We start from the raw sequence: 9,002 nt of genomic DNA on the forward strand, positions 1-9,002 counted from the left end.
GATTTTCCCCAAGTCACACAGAGGGATAGGTTAATGCACAAACTGCTAATTCAGGGAATCCAACCTGAAATCATTGCTGATCTTTATCAGAAGCCTATCTCCAGCCTCTAGCTAGCAATTCAGCATTCATTAACACTTTAATTTGGGAGAGTAAATGTAAGCTCCATTAAGAAATGACTCTTCATTTTTTTTCTTTTCTTTTTTTTTTTTTTAACCTTTCATCTTAGAATCAATACTAGGTACCTGTTCCAAGAGAGAAGAGAGGTAAAGGGTAGACAATTGGGATTAAGTGACTTGCCCAAGGTCACCCAGCTAGGAAGTGTCTGAGTTCATTTTTGAACTCAGGACCTCTCCTTCTCCAGGCTTCACTCTATCTACTTAGCCACCTAGCAGTTCCAACCTCTTCATTTCTTGTTTTAGTGCCTGGCACTTAGAAGGTGCCTAATAGTAATTGCTGATTGATTGATTATGATCTCTTCGAGAGGTATTTACATTTCTCTCTGGAAAGAAAGGATTCTAGGATTAGGGGAAGAAGACAATTTATCCCCTAGGGAGTCAGAGCAGTACAGTGAAATAAGTTGTGGCTCTGACTGTCAGAAGAGTTGAATTCAAATCCAAGCTCTGCTACCTACTAACTCAGTGACCCCAAGCAAGTTGCTTGAGCTCCCCTTTATCTGTAAAAATGAGAGGATTGGACTGCACAGAGTCAAGAACCAGAAGGGACCTTAGAAATCACCTAATCAGCTACTTTTATTTTTTTTTTAACCTTTACCTTCTGTTTTAGTATCAGCTCGAACACAGAAGATTTACAATTGGAGTTAATTGTCCAGAGTCACACAGCTAAGAAGTGTTTGAGGTCTAATCTGAACCCAGGTCCTTCTGGCACTCTATCCATTCAACTAACTAACCAGGCAATTTATTTTACAGAGAAGAAAACTGAGGCCCAGAGAGGAAGTGGTATGCCCAAGGTTACCCAGCCAATAAGTGGCACATCTAGAACTCAAGCCTAAGTCTTCCTCACTCCACATCCAGGGCTCTTTCCATTTCCTTGGATGCCCTTGTCACCAGCATCATATTCCATTTTTTGCTAGGATTTATGCTCAACAATGTGTTTGGGACAGATCTGGCTCAGAACTATGACATTCCAAAATTGACCAAAAAGCTTGAAGAAGTTAAAAAAAAAATGTAGATGCCAAGAAGAAACCTACCAACCCTTAATGTCTACATCAAATAATGCCATCTGGATGCTATCCTATTCTTTCCTCCTGAACTGAATTATGTTCTTCTCCCAGAGATAAATTGAGTTGCCTTTGAGCTAAAATACACCCACAACACCAAAACTGCCCTTTATTACTCCTCTTGGACTCCTCTGACCTCTATACAAGTGGGAGAGATTCTGATACTTGACTAGAAAATGCTAGTTCGATTAGTGGTCTTTCCCCTTACTTTTTTATTTGTGGATCTCTAGAAATTAGAATTAGGTGAGTCTTTCCTGGGATGCCCTAAAATTATGCCATGTATATGTTTCATTACATATACTCAAAAGGCCAGTCTTTGGGCTAAAGCCAACTCAATATGGAGGCATGTATTCATTTGCTCCCCTTGAAGGTTGGGGTGATTTTTGCAACTGTATTCTTCTAAGGGAAAGCCTTTGTTTGCCTTCTTTGCCTTCCTTCACCCCACTCAGTCTCTGCATTATTCTGAGGTTTGACAGAGAGGGTTCCTGTTTCATCCTTCCCTTCTTGCCCTCATCTTTTCCTCTCCTCATTCTGGTAATCTATATACAGCTAGAACTGCCTCTCTCCCATCCCTATCCCAACCATCTGGCAAATGATCCTTTTTGCTGTCTGAGTTTTTATGTGAAGCCTTATTGGAAGAGATAAAAAATAGACATTTAAAAATTCAGTCCCCTCATTTGACAGAGGAAGAAACCAAATCCAAACGGAGCTGATGTTTCAGCTTGGGGTGTGGAGCCCATTTGTTTTTATCCTTTCAGTTGTATCTGACTCTTGTTGATCCTAGTCAGATCTTGATAAAGATATTGGAGTGGTTTGTCATTTCCTTCTCCAGCTCATTTGACAGATGAGGAAACTGAGGCAAACAGGGTTAAGCATCTTGCCCCAGCTCAGGCAGCTAGTAAGTGGCTGAAACTAGATTTGAACCCAAGTCTTCCTGATCCCAGGCTTATCACTCTATCCACTTCCAAAATCTACCTGCCCTCTGCCATATTAGGACTAGAAGCAGTGTGGTACAGTGGAAAGATCAGCATGGATAGACTCATGGATGGATAACCTAAACGGCACCTTCAATTTCAGCTGTAAAATAGAATCAGAAACCTGGGTTCAAATCCCAGTTCTTTCATTTCCTGCGTGTGTGGCTTTGAGCAGTTTCCTTCTGTGGGCCTCAGTTTCCTCATCTGTAAAATGGAGGAGAGACTAAATGACTTCTGAGTCCCTTTCTATTTCTAGAACTGATTGCTTACAGATAGAAATGGAAGTTGGGCTAGATCAAAGTTTCTTGACATTTATTGTTGTCCTGGAACCCTTTGGCAGTGACTATTGAAAGCCATGGACTCTTCGAAAGCATGTTTTTTAAATAAATTCATAATTGAAAAAAATGTTAAATTTCAAAGATTAATAAAAAATAAAGATGTATTTTTTTCCTCGTCCAAATTCAGAGCCCTTGGTTTACACTCCCCATCCCGAAGAGAAGGTCCCTCCCGGATCAAAATCTATGATTCCTGTGTAGGGAAGACTCTTGTCCAGAGTCACATAAATTAGTTGAAGGCAGAGCTTGGGGGCTCTCCTGACTTCCAAGCATTGACTCTGGGATTTGAAGCCCATAGAAGACAGAGGCAAAGATGTCAGGTGGTAAAATTAGGAAAGATGAGGCTCTTAACTCTAACCTAGCAGGAAGGGGGTGGGGAGGAGAGACTCTAAACAAACAATGAAGAAGGGAGATTGCCCCCCCCCCCCCGGGGCAGATGCTATGGGAAAAGGACATTAGTTATTCCCATTTGGGTCACTGTAATCTGATTCCTCAAGAGCCTGATTATATCATGCTGATGGATGGTCATGGTGCCTGGATTGAATTTGGAGTTAATTTATGACAGTCTGGAACATCCATTGCATGGTGGAATGTTATTTGTGATAATTTGCACATTTCCCATGATAACTAGGTAGGAGGGAGTCTAGGATAAAAGGCTAAATGTTTGGGAGGAGAGAGAGTATTTGCCAACTGCAATCAGCTCCCCGGGGAAATGTGGCAAGGCCCTGAGGGGAAAACACTCGAGAAGATATTAAAATGGAAACAGGGAATGAAGAAGCGGAGAGGATGGGAGTAATGGAACCACAACTCTCATAAAGAGCTTGTGGCTTTGTGCCTGTTGAATAAATAGATGGGTGGATAGAAGGATAGATGGATAGATGGATAGATAGATAGATAGACAGAAGATGGATGGATGGATATAGGTGGATAGGTGGGTGGATGGATGGATAGACTAATGGATGGATAACCTAAACGGCACCTTCAATTTCAGCTGTAAAATGAGTAGGCTGGACTAGATGAACCCCCCTCCCCCTCCTGTGCTTCCATCAATAATCCTATGATCATCACCAGGTTGGCCTTGAGGTGATGTATCTTTGGCCACCAAATTTTTCTTTCTTTTCCTCCCTTCCTTCCTCCCTTCCTTTCTTCCTTCCTTTCTTTGCTTCCTTTCTTTTCCTTTCCTTCTTGTCTTTCTCTCTCTTTCTTTTTCCTTCCCCTCTTCCTCCCTCCCTCCCTTCCTTTCTGTCTTTCTTTCTCTCCTTCTCTCTCTCTTCTTTATATCTGTCTCTCTCTCTCTCTTACTTTTCTGTCTTAGTAACAACTCTAAGACAGAAGGGCAAGCAAGCACTAGGCAAAGAGGGTTAAATGACTTGCCCAGGGTCATGCAGCTAGGCATGCAGTATCTGAGGCTAGGTTTGAATCCAGGTCCTCTTAACTCTAGGCATGGAGCTCTATCCACTGTGCCACCTAACTGCTCCCACCATTACTTTTGTTCTTTTTTAAAGGCTTATTTTCCATCTTAGAATCAATATAAAGTGTTGGTTCCAAGGCAGAAGAGTGGTAAGTGCTAGGCAATGGGGGTTAAGTTACTGTCTAGGGTCCCACAGCTAGGAAGTATCTGAGGCCAGATTTGAACTCAGGTACCCAACTGTGGCCTGGCACTCTATCTATCCACTGAGCCACCTAGCTGCCCCATTATAACTTTCAAACACCATTTAGTTCAGTTTAAAAAGCATTTATTAACTACCTGTTATATACAAGAAACAATCTGTTACCAGATAGAATACTGGAATCAGAATCAGAAAGATCTTATTTCAAATCTAGCCTCAGGCACTAACTAGTTATATGAGCCAGGCAAGTTACTTAACATCTTTCAGCCTGTTTCCTCATCTATAAAACAAGAATAACATATAAAATGATCCAATAAGATAAAGCATGTAAAGCATTTTGTAAACTACATAAAGCACTACATAATATTAGTTATTATTTGTTATCACAAAACATAATGCAACATGAGGCACTAGAAACACAAAATTGCTTGGGGTTTGGGGTTTGGTTTTTTTTTTTTTTTATTTGAAATTTTTAAACCCTTACCTTCTGTCTTGGTGTCAATACTGTGTATTGGTTCCAAAGCAGAAGAGTGGTAAGGGCCAGGAAATGGGGGTGAAATGACTTGCACAGGGTCATATAACTAGAAGAGTATCTGAAGCCAGATTTGAACCCAGGACCTCTGTCTCTAGGCCTGGCTCTCAATCCACTGAGCTACCCAGTTTGTTTTTAAATAAAATAGTCCCTGCTTTCAAGGAGCTAACTTTCTGCTAACTGACTAAGGGTGGTGATCTGAGCCAGTGAAGGGAGTGTTCACACTGATTAAATTATTTATAACATCACTGGAAGCTATAAATTTAACGGGACCTCATTGGCTATCTAATTGATCCTGACCTTTAGGAGACAAGAGTGGAAGTGGAAACTGGGATGTCATTAATATAGAGAACTTCCAGGCTGAAAACTCCCTCTACCAGCCCAAATCCACAGCTGTTCTAAGAGGTTAAATTATTTTTTCAAGGTCACCCAGATCTCCCTGACTGAAAGGCCAGCTCTCTATCTACTAGGCAACCCTGCCTGAAGCCAGATCTGAACAAAAACTGACCTCTATAATACCTCTGACAAATGATCAGTCTCTGCCTAAAGAATTTGTGGGTATAAAGGTGTCAGGAGGCAATGAGGGGGTGGGCAAGCTAGGTGGCTCAGTGGATAGAGAGTTAGCTAGAGACAGGTATTGTTGTGCCTTAAAACTAATAGTTAATATATATTCTAAGGCAGAAGACAAGGGTTTAAAAATAAAAAATAAAAAACCTCTAGGGGGACCCATTGGTGGGTGGGGCCATCCCACTTTAGAATCCTTTTATTTGTTGGGAAATGTCTTCTTACCTAAGCTTAAATTAGTCTCCTCTGCAACTTCAACCCCATGGCTCCTCCTGTTACCAGACTGGGGCCCAGAGAAACCCAGACCTTCAAGTATTTGAAATCAGCTCCCATGCCTTGCCTAAGTCTTTTCTTTATGTGGCTAAATTCCTTCTGCTGAGCTTTGAAACTTGTCCTGAGACTACAGTCCTGAAGAAACTCCTGATGGGACCAGAGTTTAATGGCTGCTTCTATCTGTGTGATCCTGGGCAAATCATTAGCCTCCCTGGACCTCAGTTTCCTCATCTTTAAAGAAAGAATTGACCTAGATAACCTCTCAGGTTCCTTCCAATTCTATAGCTATGATTCCATGGTCCTTACATGGTGTAGCCTCCAGTCCCTCTCACCATCCTGACTTTCTTCTTCAGGAGGCAGCTAAGTGGCCCAGTGGAATAGAGAGTTGTGCCTGAGTTCCAATTTAGCCTTAGACACTTAGTACGTGTGACCCTGGCCAAGTCACAACCTCTATCTGTCTCAGTCTGAGGCTTTAACTTGTAAACTGGGGATCATAGTAGCACCCACTTTCCAGGTCAGTTGTGAAGTTCAAAGGAGAGACTATTTGCACTTAGCACAGTGCCTGCCACCTAGTAAACACTTTAAAAATATTTATTCCTTTCTCATCTCCCACCCCTACCTTCTTCTTCTGGATGTTCTCCCCCTTGCCTTCCTAAAATGCAGGACCTAGAACTCAGCGCAATGATCTTAGCTGTCTCTCTGAGGCACAGAAAGATAGTGGTCTGTAAATGTTTTCAAGGCTACCCTCTGGAAGGGTAGAACCCAGGTCTGACTCGACAACATGGCACTGCCTCTCATACGTGCTATTTCTCTTGTAGATCTTTTCTTTTATTTTCTCATCTCCCACACCCCTATATACACAGTAAACAGTCTCTTGGCTCATGAGGCATTTCCAAGGAATACCCGCCTGCTGAGCTAACCTGGGTTAGGGGGTTTGGGGAGGGAAGACATCGAAATATCCCTCCTTCATGGGCCATCCACATTGCCTAAATTCTGGAAGCCCCGAGATCCAGTGGAATGCCATAAATAGTTTTCCTTGGTAGCTGAAGCAGAGCTGTCCTAAGTATTCGGGGATCTGTCCTCCTCGAACCATCTCCTTATACCCTCAGTCTCTCCCACCTGAGCCACCAACATCATTTAAGCCAGTAACATCAGGCTTGCCTAAGAAAGAGAGGCCACCCACATCTGTGCCCTCAGCAAGGCCCTTATTTCACAGTCTCAAAGAACCAGAAGCCAAATGAGAAAAGCTTTGTTCAGTGCTTAGCAGAGTGCTGGGCACAAAGTGGGCATTTAATAAATGTTCACTTCCTTCCTTCCATAGGAAGAGAGCCCGGAATTCAGGTCCAATTCCCTCATTTAAGAGGCAGGTCTCAAAGGGGTTAAGGGACTTGTATAAGGTCTGAAAGTGGCCCAGAGGGGCCTCCTACCTTCTCAGCTAATGCTTTCCTCACGACAATACCTGCCACGTGCAGAAAGAGGAAACAAGGCACAGATCACATGATAGCTACAAGTGCCCCATCGGAGCTACTGTCCCTTTGCTGTGCCCTTGGCTGGGCTTTGAACCCCTTCTGAAGTATCTTCTGCCTCCTCTTCTCTTTTCTGGTTTACCGTCAATTAATGATCTGCCTATTCCTCAGTCTCACATTGCCCCTTTGAAGGCATTGAGCAATGAAATGAAATGCAGCGGATGACCCTGTGTGTGTGAGCTGGGGGGCCCTTTTTCCCGTCCCAAAGAGAAACAAGTCTCATTCTCTTGTCCTTATTCTATTGAGCTGGAATCCAATGATTTCGTTTTCCCTGCCTCCTAGGGTCTGGCGCTCTCCACAACGCATCCATCCCCTCCAGTTGCCAGTACCCTTTGATCATTCCATCAAACATGGCCCCAGTGACCCAGGCGATGAGTTATGGGGGTTGGGGGACCCATAAATCCAGTCTTCCCCACCTTCCCCCAGGCAGGGGCTGCTACATTCTTTTGGCTGGGACCCCGGAGCCGAGGGGGAGTACTCAAGGGCTTCAGCACTTCCAGGAGCCCGAGCTGGGTTTTCCAGTCAGTGGCAGCCCCTTCTCACCTCCCCTGCAGTTTGATGGATGAGCTTGGGGTAGGGGCTTTGTCCTCGGCTCAGGGCCTGAGTGATTTCAATAGTTGGGCCGGGAAGTGTGAGGCATTAATTCGGCCCCCATGGGTTTGGTGGCAGACTGAAAGGAGAGGGGAGGGGAGGAGAGCGGAGGGGAGCAGAGGGAGGTGGGGAGGAGAGGGAATAAAGAGAAGAAATCAGAGACACCCTTCCCTCTTCACCCCTCCTTTTCTCTTCCAACCTGGAGGAGGAGTGAGGCGGAGAAAGTACGCCGAGAGTGGAGATCCGCCCAGGTGTGCTGGTGGGGGGGTTTAGAGGGCGCACATTGCTCTTCCGTCCCCTTCGGGTTAAAGTCCCAGCACCATCCCACATTCACACCCCAAAGCAAGCCCTAAAGCCTTAGGATGGCAGCTTCCCCCGCCCGCCCTTCTCCCACCACTCTGACTTTCTGATGTCCCGCCAGGGCCCCACTGGTCTTCCTCCATCCGTCCTCCCCCCTTCCCCCATTGATTTGTTCCATTCCATTTGACAGGAAAAGGGGATAATCTCTTTGGGGACCGCCAGTCCCCGGCCCGGCCAGACGCTCCCGCCAGCTGAGCTGACTGCCTTGATCTCATTGTTGGGGTCCCGCTTCACGTCCCCCGCGGCTCTGGGCATCCGTTCACTTGGGGGGAGGGGAAGGAAAGGGGCCCAGGGGTCGGCACTGGGCCCAGATGCCGCACATCCTCAGCATCTGGGCGCTAGTGCCGGAGACCTGAGCCAGCCTGGGGACCCCAGAGCGGGAAAGGGGGGATGGGGATGGGGGCCAAGTTGGAGCCGTACGTACTGGGAGGTTCGGGCCCCCGCCGGTCCCCCGCACGTCTCCGGCCGCACCGCCCTTTGTCTGCTCCCTTTGTCTCCAAGTCTCTCTCGCGCGCGGTTCCTCTGCCTCTGGGGAGCCGCCAGGCGGAGAGCAGCTGGCGGGGGCGCGCGGGGGCTCGGGAGCGCGCGGGGGGAGCTGGCCGGGCCCCCTGCCGCCCCTGCATTGTAGGGCAGGTGGGCGAGCCGGCCGATCTCCCCTGGCCCCGCGGCTGGTGGCTGCCTAGCCCGCCCCCGCCCCCGCCCCCCCAGGTTCCTCGGCTCCAGGTCTCCTCTCCCCGCGCGCCCCTCCCCCGCCCCGTGTCCCCTCCCCTTGCCCACCTCCTCCCTCCCTCCCTCTCACATCTGCACATTCTCCCACTGCTAGTCCGCCAGCGGTCTCCTCGTCTGCGCTCTCCAGGGCGCACCAGTCCCCTCAGCCTCCCGCGCCCCGGCAGGCACACCGCTCGCCACTGCCTCGGGCTGCCCGGGCGCTGGACAGGTAAGCTCCTGGGCCGGCCTCCAAGCCGGGAGCCGGGCAGAATTTGCCCTCCTCCCGCGCTG

Source organism: Gracilinanus agilis, chromosome 3 (genome assembly GCF_016433145.1).
Source record: "Gracilinanus agilis isolate LMUSP501 chromosome 3, AgileGrace, whole genome shotgun sequence".
NCBI lineage: Eukaryota > Metazoa > Chordata > Mammalia > Didelphimorphia > Didelphidae > Gracilinanus > Gracilinanus agilis.